We start from the raw sequence: 17,792 nt of genomic DNA, 5'->3' as shown, positions 1-17,792 counted from the left end.
TGTTTTTATCTTGCTCCTTCATCTGCTGTGTGTTTTTCTGTCTTCTCATTTTGCTTATCTTACTGTGTTTCGGGTCTCCCTTTTGCAGGCTGCAGGTTCGTAGTTCTATCTGTTTTTGGTGGCTGTCCCCAGTGGCTGAGGTTGGTTCAGTGGGTTGAGCAGGTTTCCTGGTTAGGGGGACTAGTGCCTCTGTTCTGGTGGATGAGGCTGGATCTTGTCTTTCTGGTGGGCAGGTCCACGTCTGGTGGTGTGTATGGGGATGTTGGTAGCCTTATTATGATTTTAGGCAGCCTCTCTGCTAATGGATGGGGCTATAGACCTGTCTTGCTCTTTGTTGGGTATAGGGTGTCCAGCACTGTTCGTTGCTGGTCCTTGAGTGAATCTGGGTCTTGGTGTTGAGATGGAGATCTCTGGGAGATTTTCGCTGTTTGATATTACGTGGAGCTGAGAGGTCTCTTGTGGACCAGTGTCCTGAGGTTGGTTCTCCCACCTCAGAGACACAGCCTTGACACCTGCTTGGAGTGCCAAGAGCCTTTAATCCACACGGCTCAAGATAAAAGGGAGAAAAAATTAGAAAGGCAAGAAAGGAAGGAAGGGAGGGAGGAAGAAAGGAAGGGAGGAAAGAAGGAAGGAAGGAGGGAAATAGGAAAGAAAGGAGGGAAGGAAGGAAGGAAGGAAGAAAGAGGAGAAGACAAAGTAAAGTAGGGTAAAATACAGTTATTAAAATAAAAAAATAATTATTAAGAAGAAAAATTTCTATTAAAGAAAAAAAACAACCAAAAAAATAAATAAACGGGTCGGTCTAACCCTAGGACAAATGGTGAAAATAAAGCTACACAGACAAAATCTCACACAGCATCACCCACATACACACTTACAAAAAGAAAAAAGGGGAAAATAATAGTATATCTTGCTCCCAAAGTCCACCTCCTCAACTTGGGATATTTCACTGTCTATTCAGGTTTTCCACAGCTGCAGGGCACTTCAAGTTGACTGTGGAGCTTTAACCCGCTGCTTCTGAGGCTGCTGGGAGAAACCTCCCCCTCTCTTTGTTCACACAGCTCCTGGGGTTCAGCTTTGGACTTGGCCCCACCTCTGCGTAGGTCGTCCGAGGGCGTCTGCCCTTCGCTCAGACAGGGCGGGGTTAACGGAGCAGCTGATTCATGGTCTCTGGCTCACTCAGGTGGGGGGAGGGGCACGGATGTGGGGCGAGTCCACGGCGGCAGAGGCCAGTGTGATGCTGCACCGGCCCGAGGCGCATCGTGCGTTTTCCCGGGGAAGCTGTCCCTGGATCCCAGGACCCTGGCAGTGGCGGGCTGCACGGGCTCCCAGGAGGGCCGGTGTGGAGAGTGACCTGTGCTTGCACACAGGCCTCTTGGTGGCGGCAGTAGCAACCCTAGCGTCCCACACCCGTCTCTGTTGTCCGTGCCGACAGCCGCAGCTCGTGCCCGTTTCTGGAGCTCCTTTATGCGGTGCCCTTAATCCCCTATCCTCGAGCCCCAGGAAGCGAAGAGGCAAGAAAAAGTCCTTTTTCTCTTTGGCAGCTCTGCGCCCGTTTCTGGAGCTCCTTTAAGAGGTGTGCTTAAACCCCTCTCCTTGCGCAGCAGGAGGCAAAGAGGGAAGAAAAGGTCTCTTGCCTCTTCAGCAGCTCCAGACTTCTCCTGGACTCCCTCCCGGCCCGCCGTGGTGCACTAACCCCTTCAGGCTGTTTTCACTCTGCCAACTCCAGACCTTTCCCTGGGATCCACTGGAGCCTCAGCTCCCAGCCCCGCCCGCCCCTGCAGGTGAGCAGACAAGGCTCTCGGGCTGGTGAGTGCTGATCGGCACCGATCCTCTGCAGAATCTCTCCGCTTTGCCCTCCGCACCCTGTTGGTCTGCTCTCCTCCATGGCTCCGAAGCCCCCCCCTCCGCCACCCACAGTCTCCGCCCGCGAAGGGGCTTCTAGTGTGTGGGAACCTTTCCTCCTTCACGGCTCCCTCCCACTGGTGCAGGTCCCGTCCCTATTCTTTTGTCTCTGTTTATTCTTTTTTCTTTTGCCCTACCCAGGTACGTGGGGGAGTTTCTTGCCTTTTGGGAGGTCTGAGGTCTTCTGCCAGTGTTCGGTGGGTGTTCTGTAGGAGAAGTTCCACGTGTAGATGTATTTTTGATGTATCTGTGAGGAGGAAGGTGATCCCTGCGTCTCACTCTTCCGCCATCTTCTCCTCTACCCATGACTCTTTTTGAATTATGGTTTTCTCAGGGCATATGCCCAGTAGTGGGATTGCTGGGTCATATGGTAGTTCTATTTGTAGTTTTTTAAGGAACCTCCATACTGTTCTCCATAGTGGCTGTATCAATTTACATTCCCACCAGCAGTGCAAGAGGGTTCCCTTTTCTCCACACCCTCTCCAGCATTTATTGTTTCTAGAGTTTTTGATGATGGTCAATCTGACCGGTGTGAGATGATATCTCATTGTAGTTTTGATTTGCATTTCTCTAATGATTAATGAGGTTGAGCATTCTTTCATGTGTTTGTTAGCAATCTGTATATCTTCTTTGGAGAAATGTCTATTTAGTTCTTCTGCCCATTTTTGGATTGGGCTGTTTGTTTTTTTGTTATTGAGCTGCATGAGTTGCTTATAAATTTGGGGTATTAATCCTTTGTCAGTTGCTTCATTTGCAACTATTTTCTCCCATTCTGAGGGTTGTCTTTTGGTCTTGTTTATGGTATCCTTTGCTGTGCAAAAGCTTTTAATTATATACTGCATTCCAACAGTGAGAAAAAAATTTAATTAAGTATTCACATTTTAATAAAAATATATCAAGCTACTTCAAACCTTTTCCCCAGTAACACTTTAGTATGTATACTGAGCTGGTCATCTTAAGATCATGGTAAGAAATCTTCTAATGCTCTTTATTTTTTTTTTTTTTTTGCGTTACACGGGCCTCTCACTGTTGTGGCCTCTCCCGTTGCGGAGCACAGGCTCCGGACGCGTAGCCTCAGCGGCCATGGCTCACGGGCCCAGCCGCTCCGCGGCATGTGGGATCCTCCCGGACCGAGGCACGAACCCGTGTCCCCTGCATTGGCAGGCGGACTCTCAACCACTGCGCCATCAGGGAAGCCCTAATTCTCTGTTTTAATCAGAGAAAGATAATAAATTTCACATAATTCATTTTTCTAATAAACTTAAATCAGAAAACATAGAAAATTTCTTGAAAGTTTTTATGTTTAAAATTATCTGATAATTCTTTCAAGTTAAGACCTCTGTATCTTTAGATTTAGCTTCACTGGAATATTCTATGCTGTTCAAATTATTGCTTATGGGTCTCAGGTGTCTTAATCACATACAATTGTATAAGATAGAAGATTGTTGATCATGATATCTCATAGTTTTAGGGGGAATTTATTTTAATTGAAAAATGTGTTTATCCAGAATTAACAAAATATAGGAAATTGAGCCCTGCCATCTACTAACTCTTTGATATGTTGTTTAATCTCTTTGATCTCCAAATTTCTTACCTAATGAGTGGAAATTGCAATAAGCAACATCATAAAGATGTTCAAATTATGAGACTTAAAAAGTACAATGTCTGTTACATGATTTATTATTGTAGTTACTATTTTCACTTTTTGACAGTATAAATATAATATGGTGTTTCATTTTGTTAATTTGTCTGACATATAAGAAAGAAATAAATTTTCAGTACTATTTTTAACCCAAATTTATGAAAAAACAGTTGTCCTGAAGTACATAAAGTTGAAAGACATCCTTCATAACAAAACTGCATATTATGATTTCAGGAATAGTGAAAACACATGGCTGGCAATAGAACACTAAAAAATGTCTGATTGTCTCATTCAGAAATAGAGGTAATTTTTCATAGTTCTGAAAACATCAAAGAATGGATGGAGTTAGGAGTAATATAACATATGCATTTCTATAATGTGTAGTTATAGACCAGTAAAAGTGAGTCTATACAATGAGACAATTACATGGACATTAAAAATAAATAAAAACTAATTTAATACAAAGGTCTTCTCTTTTTTATCTAGATATTTTGACTAAAAGACTACCTCAGCAATAAATTATCTAATGTAAGTACATTCTTTATTCCATTTTCTATATAGTATTTACCTATTGTTTATTATGATTGTTGAGTTACTGTTGAGATGATAGACAATATATATACCTTGATGTATAATATATTTCAAAGAAAAATATAAAATATTGAGAAAGTTTGCTTTCTACATGTAGTTTCTTAATCATGTATTTTGACTATTCCCCAAAGGAAATAATAATTTTAAAAACACACCTCAGATTTTCAGTTTCTATTTTTCAGTTTTTCCTTTGTTTATTTAGAACTGACCCTGAGCAAAACAAACAGACAAAGAAAACCCCAAAAACAAAAAACTGTGGAGTGGATCTGTTCTGCTTTCCTCCTAGTTTCCTATCCCATATTTGACACTATTTATCCACAGGCGCCAGAGCATGTCCTTGGAGTTGTTTGTCCAGTAGTGGTGATGGATTTACATTGATCCATCTACACTCTTTGGCTCAATCTCTTGTGGACACCATCCTGCACTCTTTGGACACCAGGTCAACATCAGTGTTCTGGTTTTGCCTTGGAGCTGAGTAAAATGAACTGTCCCACATGTAGACTTCACTCAGCTCATCCCAGTTAAAACAAAAGTAGGGGTGTCCTTTCCCCAACTATCCTTCCTAACTCTTCTAAGAAACCACCAATGTGCATGAGCTCTAAGGATTCTAGGGAAGTTGTCTGTATTTAATACTGTTCTCTTCTTTACAGGTAGGACTTGGAGGCCAAAACTTATGAGAAAAACCTCCACGTGATGTGTGTTTTAAAAAGAAAGCCCAGAAATTACAACCCATACAAGTAAGATATCTTTTTAATGTTCTCTAGGTAACTGTTTATTTCAGCTGTTCACTGTCCTACTAAACGTAATGATGTCTTCAGTGTTATGCGGGAGTCCCCCTCACCTCATGTTGCCTTGTGTCATTTGCCTTTAAGAAATTCATATTCTTGCATTCATTTGCTTAACTTTTACATTTCCAGACAACCTAGTCATTGGAGAAGTCTTATATTTCTGAGTTCCTTGCTTAAACAATATTTAGCCAGCTGAATGGTTCAATTATCAGACTTTATATTAGCTTTAGGTCAAGAATTCTTAAAGCAACAGAAGTATTATCAAATAATTCACTTCCTGTCTCTACAAAAGATATTGATTGTCCTTCCTAAAAGTGTTGTAATGCGTTCATCTTTGTATTTTCCTAATGTTTACATGTAGCCCATTCTTCATTCCAGAAGATGAAATCTCTTGATTCCATGATTAGGAAATAAGTTTTCTCATTTTCCCCTGAGTACATTTTGCACTGTGTATATTTAATGCTGCTTGTAGAAAAGAAAGACCTAATTTTTTCTTCAATTGGTAAAATAAAGAAAAAAATAGGTAATAATTAAAACACACTATGCTATCTCAGGCAAAATAATATAGGAATGCCACACTAGTCTAATCCATAGTTTGTCTAGCATAATGTTCAATTTCTCAGAGAGGAAATTTCTAACATAAATGAGTGACATAGATGCATTTGATCTTTTAATTTTACTTTTATTTACTTTACTGGTAACATTATAACAATATTAAGAATAATCAAAATGGAGTATGCTTATCCAGGGTCTTTAAATGATGAAAATGTATTTCACCTTTTACATTTTAGTTGTTATATTTGCTAATCTTTTAGTTGACAAGTAAAATCATTTAAATTAGCCAAAGACAGAAAATTAAGAGTTTTTGATGATTTTTAAAGAAATTTGAAGCAATCTCAAACTTACAGAAATTTGTAAGTATAATATACAACTTTATTTTGTCCTGAATCATTTGAGGATTGGTTGCTGATATGATATTATGTCACACCCCAAATACTTTAGTGCAGCCATCCCCAAACTTTTTGGCACCAGGGACCAGTTTCGTGGAAGACAATTTTTCCACGGACGGGGCGGGTGTGGGGCGAGGTCCAGGCGGTAACACGAGCGATAGGGAGGATGGTTCAGGCAGTAATGAGAGCTACGGGGAATGATGGGGAGCGGCAGGTGAAGCTTTGCTCGCTTGCCCGCCGCTCACCTCCCGCTCTGTGGCCTGGTTCCTAACAGGCCGTGGACTGGTACCGGTCCATGGACTGGGGGTTGGGGACCCCTGCTTTAGTGTATATTTCCTACAAGTAGGGATATTCTCCAACACAACCCCGATGCAGTCATCTAAGTCTGGACATTAACTTTGATAGTTTACTACCATCTAATCCTTAGACTTCACTCAAGTTTCCCAATTATCCCAATGTTCTTTGTAGAAAAAAGACAGTTTACCAATACATGGTATATTTAGTTGTGTCTCATATTATCCTTCAATTCGAAAGAATTTCCCAGTTCTTTGTCTCTTATGATTTTGTTACGTTTGAAGAAAGTCCCTCAACTTGGATTTAGCTAATGTTTCTTTCTGATTAGATTCAGCTTCTGTGCATTTGGCAGGAATATGACAGAAGTTATGCTGTGTTCTTTTAACTGCCTCCTATAAGGTGGCACACATTTTTAAATTTTTCCTATTACTGATCATATTTACTTTTATCACTGGAATGATGTGGTATCTGCTAGGCTGCTCCACTGTAAAATGACTCCTTTTCTCTTTGTATAAATAAATATTTTGTAGGAAGGTAGCATGTAACTATGTAATTACCCTGTTCTTTAGAAAACTTTCCATTTAATTATATTAGTTGAATTCCTAGTTCCTATTTTGCTCAATGAGTTATCATCTATTACTCTAAATGTTTATTTATTTTCATGCTCAAATTATCTGCAGTTTAGTCAATGGCTTCTGTGAAATTTAGGCTTGCTTCTGGTGCCCTTTGAGCCAAGAATGGTAAGTGAGGAAAAATAGTCTTTTCAATAAACAGTGTTGGGAAAACTGTATATTCACAAGCAAAAGAATGAAATTGGACTCCTATCTTATTAACTTCAAAAATTAACTTGAACTAGATTAAAGACTTAAATGAAAGTCTTGAAACCGTAAAACTCCTAGAAGAAAACACAAGGAAAAAATCCTCTTGACAAGGGTCTTAGTAATGATTTTTTTGGATATGACATCAAAAGCACAAAGGGAAAAAAGCAAAAATAAATAAGTGGGGCTACATCAAACTAAAAAGCTTCTGCCCAGGAAAGAAACCAATCAATAAAATGAAGGGGCAGCCTACAAAACAGAAGAAAATATTTGAAAACTATACATAAGGTAGTGGGTTAATATCCAAAATACATGAGGTACTCTTACAACTCAATAACAAAAAAACCCCAAATCATCTGATTAAAAAATGGGCAGAGAACCTGAATAGACATTTTTCTAAAGAAGACATAAAAATGACTGGCAGGTACATGAAAAGGTACTCAACATCATTAATCATCAGGGAAAAGCAAATCAAAACCACAGGGAGATATCACCTCACTCATGTTAGAATAGCTATTATCAAAAAGACAAGAGGATGTTGGGGAAGATTGGAGAAAAGGGAAACTTTGTGCACTGTTGGTGGGAATGTAAATTGGTACAGCCATATGAAAAACAGTATGGAGATTCTTCAAAAAATTAAAAATAGAACAACTGTACGATCCAGCAATTCCACCTTTGGGTATATATCTGTTTTGTGGTTTTTTTTTTTTTTTTTGCAGTATGCGGGCCTCTCCCACTGCAGAGCACAGGCTCCCGGACACGCAGACTCACCGACCATGGCTCACGGGCCCAGCCGCTCCGCGGCATGTGGGATCTTCCCGGACCGGGGCACGAACCTGCGTCCCCTGCGTCGGCAGGCGGACTCTCAACCACTGCGCCACCAGGGAAGCCCCTGGGTATATATCTGAAGGAAATAAAATCACTATCTCAAAGAGCTCTCAATACCCCCATATTCATAGCAGCATTATTCACAGTAGCCAAGGTATGGAAGCAACCAAAGTGTCATCAACAGATGCATGGATAAAGAAAATATGAGAGAGAGAGAGACAGACAGACACTGGAATATCATTCACCCATAAAAATAAGGAAATTCTGCTATTTGTCACACATGGAAGGACCTTGAGGACAATATGCTCAGTGAAATAAGTCAGTTAGAGAAAGACAAATACTGTATGATCTCACTTTTATGTGGAATCCAAAAAAAGCTGAACCCATGGAAACAGAGTAGAAAGGTGGTTGCCAGGGGCTGGGGGGTCGGGGGAAATGGGGCGATATTGGTCAAAGGATACAAACTTCCAGTTATAAGATGAATAAGTTCTCGGATCTAATGTACAGCATGGTGACTCTAGTTAACAATACTCTATTATATACTTGAGAGTTGCTAACAGAGTAGATCTTAAATGTTGCCAAAACATGCAGAAACAAAATTATAGTTACGTGAGGTGATGGCTGTGTTAACAAATCTTATTGTGGTAGTCATGTCACTATATGAACATGTACCAAATCATCATGTTGTATACCTTAAACTTACACAATGTTATAAGTTAATTATATCTCAATAAAGCTATAAAAAAATAAAAAGTCCTCTTCATTCTTTGGGTATTTTCTACCACCACAAAAATGTTCATTCTTAAATTTTCTGGCACAACATGCTCCATTCTGTACTTTCCTTGCCCCGTCTGTGAAGTTGGCTATTTCTCCAATGCTCCTTTGGTTGAAGAATGCCAATTAGAAGTAGCAATCTGAGGGTTACATTTGCCTATTGTTATTGGGGGTTGCTACTCCCAGGCCACTTTGGTGGACAAAGCTATATTAACTCTGACATCTACCTATATAAGTATTGAAATGCATGAGTTTACATTGCAATATTCAATTTCAAACCAATGCTACAGGGTCCGTCCTAGTTTTCTCACTTTCCATATTGTTCACCCACCATGGGAAATCTGACTACCATTGGCCTTAATGTAATGATTATTCAACCAGTCTCCTGCGTGTTAACCAACCTTCTCTTGCCAGTGCTTCCCCTCCCCTGCATAGATGCCCTCCCCACCTGCTCTGGGCTCCAACACAACCAACATCGGCATTTTTCTTACCACACTGGGCGCCGACACCCACACTGGGCAGCCCTCCTTACCCTGCGCAGGCTTTGATACCCACCTCTGAAGCACTGCAGCTCCCCTGGCTTGCTTGATGCTCCCTGATGATTTGGGGTCTAAATTGCCTGTAAAAGAAAGGGAACAGGAAGAGGAAGAGTCACCTTTGCATTTTAAAAATCTAATTTAATAAAAGAACTTACTGTTTGACATTCCGGGGCACCCTTTGGAATGCCTTGTTCATTTTGATCTGGCTACCACTGGACAGCTTAAGCGTGTTTCCTCTTCTCTCTTGAAACACTTTTCTCTCTTGTTTTGTAAGGCAACATCTTAGATCGTTTTTCTTTATGATTATTGACCACTTTCCCCCAATCGTCTGCATTTATTTCTTTTCGTGTACTCATTCATTAAATAATAATGTTCTCCAGAGCCCTGTCTTCAGGCCTTTTATCCATGGGAGAGCTACTTGATAAGATTCAGAAATGACCTATACTATTTAAGCGCAAAAACCTATTTGCAATAAAAAAAAAAAAAAAAAAAAACCACCTATTTACTGGGCCAGACTCATACACCTCATAGCCTGGAGCCCAGGTGAGGCTCCTACTTTAGCAGCATAGCCCCAATAATAACATGCATGGCCCCTGACCACTGTGTGCCCTTGGAAAGTAAGCTGCAGGTTTATCGGTGGTACAATGGGATAACCCAAGTTCTCATGAGCATTGTTGTGTGTCTCAAGTACAGGCATAAAGTCAGAGCAACACAAAGTTTTGGTAAGGTGTTGGCAAGGACTTAGTTCTATGGGCACTGAGTTTCAAAGTTGGTAATGTGTAGCCTGTGAGATGAGATGGTTCTTACCATAAGTTACCTAGCTCTTTTCAGAATTGAGAGAGTGGATGGTAATCAGAGTTGTGTGAAAATGGTGTGAGACCCCCATCAGGAGAGCCAAAGACAAATTTGGGGGTGCTGGCTGGAACTAGGGGTAGTCCCAGAGGTGCTAAGCAAGACAGTGCTGGAATCCTGGAAGACAAGGCATGAAGACAGGGCATGTATGAGTGCCAGGGGTCAGAAAAAGTGATTATTTCACCCAGGCTGGCAGTTTGAGGTAAGAACGCACTTTATCATCATGAGCTGGTCACTGTTTCTCTTTACTATTTGGTGATGTTCTCTTCATCTATCTGAAAAGAAAAAAAAAAAAAAAATTCCGAAGTAACTTTTAGAAATATTTGTGCAAAAGTTAAAACTGAGATGAAAGTAAGGAATTCCAGCAATATAACAAATTAATGTGTTAATCTCAACACAAATAAGAATATAACATTTCTATGTCTTGCATCACCTTTGTCATTGTTTTTGATGAATCAATTTTAAGATTGTTTATTTACTCTCAGAGGTATAGCATGTGATCTATTTCTTTCTTATTTGTTGGTTTTAAGAAAATATGCTTATAGAACCACTTAGCAATTTCAGGGAAACAATTCTTCTTTTCACTATGAGGTAACTTATTTGTAGCTTTACAGCTACATTAATGGGACAAAATAGCATATGTTAAAAGAAGTTGAACCAATCAAAGAAGGGATTTGTAAATTATTCTGGTCTTGTCCTCATTTCATCTCCCTTTGGATGTAATCTCATTGATAGTGGAGTAAGGACAGAGTAAAAAGCCGGATGTAGAGGAAATAATAAAAAGAAAAACAAAAAAGGCTGAGCTCATCTTCAGCCTGGGCTGCATCTCATGCACCTCAGCACTGGTCATGTTTATCAGAGTTCCCAAGTGTGGCAGTGACAAACCCTTTTTCCTGGCTTCTTGCCTTACACGGGATTAATAAGTAAGGAGTTCATTATCTTAGGAAAGAGTGATTCCATTATCGTATCTTTTAAAAACCATTTACTTTGTTTACTAGCCATTATTGATTCATATTTGAGACACACAATATTATGACATATCTATATATCTATGAATCTCAAATTGAAGACAGCATGGCACAGCACACACACACATGCATAACGTATGTCTATGTATGTAAATATATTGTTATTATGCAAATGAATGATAATCATTTTCTAATGAGAGCTTACCATTTTATTCTTTAAAATATTTGATTTCATGGCTTGATTTGAAAAAGACCCATTGAAGGAGGTCAACTGTAGAGGGTTTTTTAGAAAGGTAAGTTTTCTGATTTCTCATGTGCAATAAGTAGAAAGCATCATGTATGGGGTGGAGGCAGGGAGAGGAGTGGAGAGAATGATGGAAGCTGAAAGCTGCTCACAGTCTACTTGCCCTGAAAGGTAGCTCACAGAGAGGGACACTGGTTTCATAGCCATCTTTTCAAATCAGTCCTCCTCAGAGAACAACTGCCACCATTTAAAAATCTGCTATCTCTTTGCTGATTATCTGGGATAAAATCATCACAATTCTCTTCCTAATGAGCAGATACATTTTTTTTAACGTCTAAGGAGTAGAAGTAGCCACAGCATAGATGAAGGCATTTGTGTAATATCTAGTAAATATGCCACCGTGCGTCATAAATATTAAGTTCAGGACAACTTTCATCCAAAAGTGGGATTAGTTTGATCCAAACCAGATGAATGAAGAAAGCAGCTACCATGTAAATAGCTCACTTGTTACTTTTCCAGATAGAAAACAAGCTAACTATAAATAATTCGGGGGCTTTTAAAAGGCTTTCATAGTTTTGTCAGGATAACATTAATTTTTGGAATCTTCAAAATGTACTATTTTCCAGAGGTAAACTCTAAAGGTTTAGATGAGCATATAGACACATACGAATATTTTAAGTGATACAACAGCAGATTTCTTCCCTACACTTTTTCAGTTTTAGTCAGGGACTGGTTTTTCTAGGTAATGTTTTTAAGACATTATGTTTAAACAGGTATAAAAAAGGTACTTTGTTTGTAAGACCTAGTGGACCAGGACATGTCCATAACGGAAGAAGGAACATCTTTGTGGTATTTGCTTCAGACTACCATTCCCTGGCTATGTATCCATTGTCTACTTCAGGAAAAAACAAGCAGTGATGTTTTCAGTGAAGAACGCCATTATGTAACCTTCCACCAATATGCAAATGGTCAGAGTGGTCCATCCAGTCCTCTGCCTGCCTTTCCGCCCTTACCTTACCATTCGTTTACACCTGTGATGAGAAAGACAAAAGAATAGAAAGGAGCAGAGCAATGCTTAGACAAAGTTTTAATCCCTTCCTCTCCGAAAAGAAAATTCATTTTGCAATTTGAATCCCAAAATCTCATTTTTCTTCTTCTTCCCTTTTTTTTTTTTTTTTCTTGTACTAACCCTCTTCTCTTTTAGGTTCAGGGCCTGTGCTGAATTTTCAACTCTCTCTACTTTCTCTTCCTGTCCTCCCTTGCATTCTGAAGGCTGAGATCATTTCAGTAAATGATAGTTTGAATTAGTGCTGTTTTAAAATCTTGAATCTCCATATCCACATGCCTTGGGATCCACACGTTTTATTGAACATTAGAATGAGATATTATCTTGAGACTAGGTTCTGTTTTATTTGTTTGTATCTTTCCCTCTCTGATAAATGGAGCAGCTATCACAGTGCTTGGCACATAATAAAAGGTGCTCAATAAATAATTGCTGAAAAAGGGAGTCACATACCTGAGTTCTAGTGCTGGTCCTCAGTAATTAAGCCACAGGGAACTTTAGTTTTTCTGCTATAAAACTGGATGTGAACATTATGTAGTTGTTATCTTAACTAAATGAGATAGCTTATCTAAAAAGTGACCTGCAGAGTTCCAAGGACACAGTAAGTCCTCAATAAGTATTAGCTCCAGTCTCTGTAGGCTAGTCATTTAATTTTCATGAACTGTACTCTCCTCTTTTGCACAAGAGGATTCTAGTATTTCCTGGAACTTCCTTACAGGCTTGTTCTGAGGATTAAATAAGTTTAAGTTTGTGGAACTCCTTTTGCAGTATTAAAAAAAAATGACAGACAGCGGGGCTTAAAGATGGCGGAAGAGTAAGACGCGGAGATCATCTTCCTCCTCACAGAGACATCAGAAATACATCTACACGTGGAACAACTCCTACAGAACACCCACCGAACGCTGGCAGAAGACCTCAGACCTCCAAAAAGGCAAGAAACTCCCCACGTACCTGGGGAGGGCAAGAGAAAAAAGAATAAACAGAGACAAAGAATAGGGACGGGACCTGCACCAGCGGGAGGGAGCCGTGAAGGAGGAAGGGTTCCCACACACTAGAAGCCCCTTTGCGGGGGGAGGGCAAGAGAAAAAAGAATAAACAGAGACAAAGAATAGGGACGGGACCTGCACCAGCGGGAGGGAGCCGTGAAGGAGGAAAGGTTCCCACACACTAGAAGCCCCTTTGCGGGTGGAGACTGTGGGTGGCGGACGGGGAAGCTTCGGAGCCGCGGAGGACAGCGCAGCCACAGGGTGCGGAGGGCAAAGCGGAGAGATTTCCGCACGGAGGATCGGTGCCGATCAGCACTCACCAGCCCGAGAGGCTTGTCTGCTCACCCGCCGGGGCGGGCGGGGCTGGGAGCTGAGCCTCGGGCGGATCCCAGGGAAAGGTCTGCAGTTGGCAGAGTGAACACAGCCTGAAGGGGTTAGCGCACCACGGCTGGCCGGGAGGGAGTCCGGGGAAAAAGTCTGGAGTTGCCGAAGAGGCAAGAGACCTTTTCTTCCCTCTTTACCTCCTGCTGCGCGAGGAGAGGGGTTTAAGCGCGCCGCTTAAAGGAGCTCCAGAAACGGGCGCGGAGCTGCCGAAGAGACAAGAGACTTTTTCTTGCCTCTTCGCTTCCTGGGGCGCGAGGAGAGGGGATTAAGAGCACCGCGTAAAGGAGCTCCAGAAACGGGCGCCAGCCGCGGCTGTCTGCACAGACAGTAGAGACGGGTGTGGGACGCTAAGGTTGCTGCTGCCGCCACCAAGAGGCCTGTGTGCGAGCACAGGTCACTCTCCACACCGGCCCTCCCGGGAGCCTGTGCGGCCCGCCACTGCCGGGGTCCCGGGATCCAGGGACAGCTTCCCCGGGAGAATGCGCGGTGCGCCTCGGGCCGGACTCGCCCCGCCCTCGTGCCACTCCCTCCCCCCAGCCTGAGTGAGCCGGAGCCCCCCAATCAGCTGCTCCTTTAATCCCGTCCTGTCTGAGCAAAGGGCAGAGGCCCTCAGACGACCTACACGCAGAGGCGGGACCAAGTCCAAAGATGAACCCCAGGAGCTGTGCGAACAGAGAGGAGAGGGGGAGGTCTCTCCCAGCAGCCTCAGAAGCGGCGGATTAAAGCTCCACAATCAACTTTAAGTGCCCTGCATCTGTGGAAAACCTGAATAGACAACTAATCATCCCAAGTTGAGGAGGTGGACTTTGGGAGCAAGATATACTATTATTTTCCCCTTTTTTTCTTTTTGTGAGTGTGTATGTGTGTGCTGCTGTGTGAAATTTTGTCTGTATAGCTTTGCTTTCACCATTTGTCCTAGGGTTAGACCGACCCGTTTTTCTGTTTTTTTTTTTAATATAAATTTTTCTTCTTAATAATTATTTTTTATTTTAATAACTATACTTTATTCTACTTTGTCTTCTCCCTTTCTTTCTTCCTTTCTTCCTCCCTTTCTTCCCTCCTTCCCTCCCTTCTTCCTTCCTTCCCCCTTCTTTCCTCCCTTCCTTCCTCCCTTCCTCTCTTCCTTCCTCCCTTTCCTCCTCTCCACCTTCCTTCCTTCACTTCTTCCTTCCTTTCTTCCTTCCTTCCCTCCTCCCTTTTCTTTCCTTTCTATTTTTTCTCCCTTTTATTTTGAGCCGTGTGGATTAAAGGCTCTTCGCGCCCCAGCCAGGCACCAGGCCTGTGTCTCTGAGGTGGGAGAACCAACCTCAAGACACTAGTCCACAAGAGACCTCCCAGCTCCACGTAATATCGGACGGTGAAAATCTCCCAGAGATCTCCATCTCAACACCAAGACCCAGCTTCACTCAAGGACCAGCAATGAACAGTGCTGGACACCCTATTACCAACAAAGAGTAAGACAGGTCTACAGCCCCATCCATTAGCAGAGAGGCTGCCTAAAATCATAATAAGGCTACCAACATCCCCATACACACCACCAGACGTGGACCTGCCCACCAGAAAGACAAGATCCAGCCTCATCCACCAGAACAGAGGCACTAGTCCCCCAACCAGGGAACCTACTCAACCCACTGAACCAACCTTAGCCACTGGGGACAGCCACCAAAAACAACGGGAACTACGAACCTGCAGTGTGCAAAAAGGAGACCCCAAACACAGTAAGATAAGCGAAATGAGAAGACAGAAAAACACACAACAGATGAAGGAGCAAGATGAAAAGACACCAGACCTAACAAATGAAGAGGAAATAGGCAGTCTACCTGAAAAAGAATTCAGAATAATGATAGTAAAGATGATTAAAAATCTTAGAAATAGAATAGACAAATTGCAAGAAACAGTTAACAAGGACCTAGAAGAAATAAAGAGGAAGCAAGTAACGATGAGCAACACAATAAAAGAAATGAAAAATACTCTAGATGGGATCAATAGCAGAATAACTGAGGCAGAAGGACGGATAAGTGACCTGGAAGATAAAATAGTGGAAATAACTACTGCAGAGCAGAAGAAAGAAAAAAGAATGAAAAGAACTGAGGACAGTCTCAGAGACCTCTGGGACAACATTGAACGCACCAACATTCGAATCATAGGGGTCCCAGAAGAAGAAGAGAAAAAGAAAGGGACTGAGAAAATATTTGAAGAGATTATAGTTGAAAACTTCCCTAATATAGGAAAGGAAATAGTCAATCAAGTCCAGGAAGCACAGAGAGTCCCATACAGGATAAACCCAAGGATAAACACGCCAAGACACATAATAATCAAACTGTCAAAAATTAAATACAAAGAAAACATATTAAAAGCAGCAAGGGAAAAACAACAAATAACACACAAGGGAATCCCCATAAGGCTAACATCTGATCTTTCAGCAGAAACTCTACAAGCCAGAAGGGAGTGGCAGCACATATTTAAAGTGATGAAGGAAAAAAACCTACAACCAAGATTACTCTACCCAGCAAGGATCTCATTCAGATTTGATGGAGAAATTAAAACCTTTACAGACAAGCAAAAGCTAAGAGAGTTCAGCACCACCAAACCAGCTCTACAACAAATGCTAAAGGAACTTCTCTAGACAAGAAACACAAGAGAAGGAAAAGACCTACAAGAACAACCCGAAACAATTAAGTAAATGGTAATAGGAACATACATATCGATAATTATCTTAAATGTAAATGGATTAAATGTTCCCACCAAAAGACACAGACTGACTGAATGGATACAAAAACAAGACCCATATATATGCTGTCTACAAGAGACCCACTTCAAATCTAGGGACACATACAGACTGAAAGTGAGGGGATGGAAAAAGATATTCCATGCAAATGGAAATCAGAAGAAAGCTGGAGTAGCAATTCTCATATCAGACAAAATAGACTTTAAAATAAAGTCTATTACAAGAGACAAAGAAGGACACTACATAATGATCAAGGGATCGATCCATGAAGAAAATATAACAATTGTAAATATTTATGCACCCAACATAGGAGCACCTCAATACATAAGGCAAATACTAGCAGCCTTAAAAGGGGAAATCGACAGTAACACAATTATAGTAGGGGACTTTAACAGCCCACTGTCACCAATGGACAGATCATCCAAAATGAAAATAAATAAGGAAACACACGCTTTAAATGATACATTACACAAGATGGACTTAATTGATATTTATAGGACATTCCATCCAAAAACAACAGAATACACATTTTTCTCAAGTGCTCATGGAACATTCTCCAGGATCGATCATATATTGGGTCACAAATCTAGCCTTGGGAAATTTAAGAAAATTGAAATCGTATCAAGTATCTTTTCTGACCACAATGCTATGAGACTAGATATCAATTACAGGAGAAGATCTGTAAAAAATACAAACACATGGAGGCTAAACAATACACTACTTAATAACGAAGTGATCACTGAAGAAATCAAAGAGGAAATCAAAAAATACTTAGAAACAAATGACAATGGAGACACGACGACACAAAACCTATGGGATACAGCAAAAGCAGTTCTAAGAGGGAAGTTCATAGCAATACAATCATACCTTAAGAAACAGGAAACATCTCGAATAAACAACCTAACTTTACACTTAAAGCAATTAGAGAAAGAAGAACAAAAAATCCCCAAATTTAGCAGAAGGAAAGAAATCATAAAGATCAGATCAGAAATAAATGAAAAAGAAGTGAAGGAAACAATAGCAAAGATCAATAAAACTAAAAGCTGGTTCTTTGAGAAGATAAATAAAATTGATAAACCATTAGCCAGACTCATCAAGAATAAAAGGGAGAAGACTCAAATCAATAGAATTAGAAATGAAAAAGGAGATGTAACAACTGACACTGCAGAAATACAAAAGATCATTAGAGATTACTACAAGCAACTCTATGCCAATAAAATGGACAACCTGGAAGAAATGGACAAATTCTTAGAAATGCACAACCTGCCGAGACTGAACCAGGAAGAAATAGAAACTATGAACAGACCAATCACAAGCACTGAAATTGAAACTGTGATTCAAAATCTTCCAACAAACAAAAGCCCAGGACCAGATGGCCTCACAGACGAATTCTATCAAACATTTAGAGAGGAGCTAACACCTATCCTTCTCAAACTCT

At 41.0% G+C, this 17,792-nt stretch overlaps 1 long non-coding RNA gene across 4 annotated transcripts in view; it reads left to right on the top strand.

The window, feature by feature from the left end:
* Window positions 1-17,792, top strand: part of LOC131740255 (uncharacterized) — a 91,763-nt gene that overhangs the window by 47,010 nt on the left and 26,961 nt on the right. For 3 of the 4 annotated variants that reach the window (XR_009330866.2, XR_010836142.1, XR_010836144.1), the window contains 2 exons: window positions 4,034-4,075; window positions 4,789-4,875. This is a non-coding gene — a long non-coding RNA (uncharacterized lncRNA). Of the gene's footprint in view, window positions 1-4,033; window positions 4,076-4,788; window positions 4,876-7,730; window positions 8,218-17,792 lie in introns of those variants that run through there. The other variant, XR_010836143.1, reaches the window with a different exon arrangement.

The sequence above is a fragment of the Kogia breviceps genome, chromosome 13 (assembly GCF_026419965.1).
Source record: "Kogia breviceps isolate mKogBre1 chromosome 13, mKogBre1 haplotype 1, whole genome shotgun sequence".
In the NCBI taxonomy this organism is placed as follows: Eukaryota; Metazoa; Chordata; class Mammalia; order Artiodactyla; family Physeteridae; genus Kogia; species Kogia breviceps.
The sequence above is the reverse complement of the archived record's forward strand: the minus strand, read 5'-3'. Positions and strand labels throughout refer to the sequence as shown.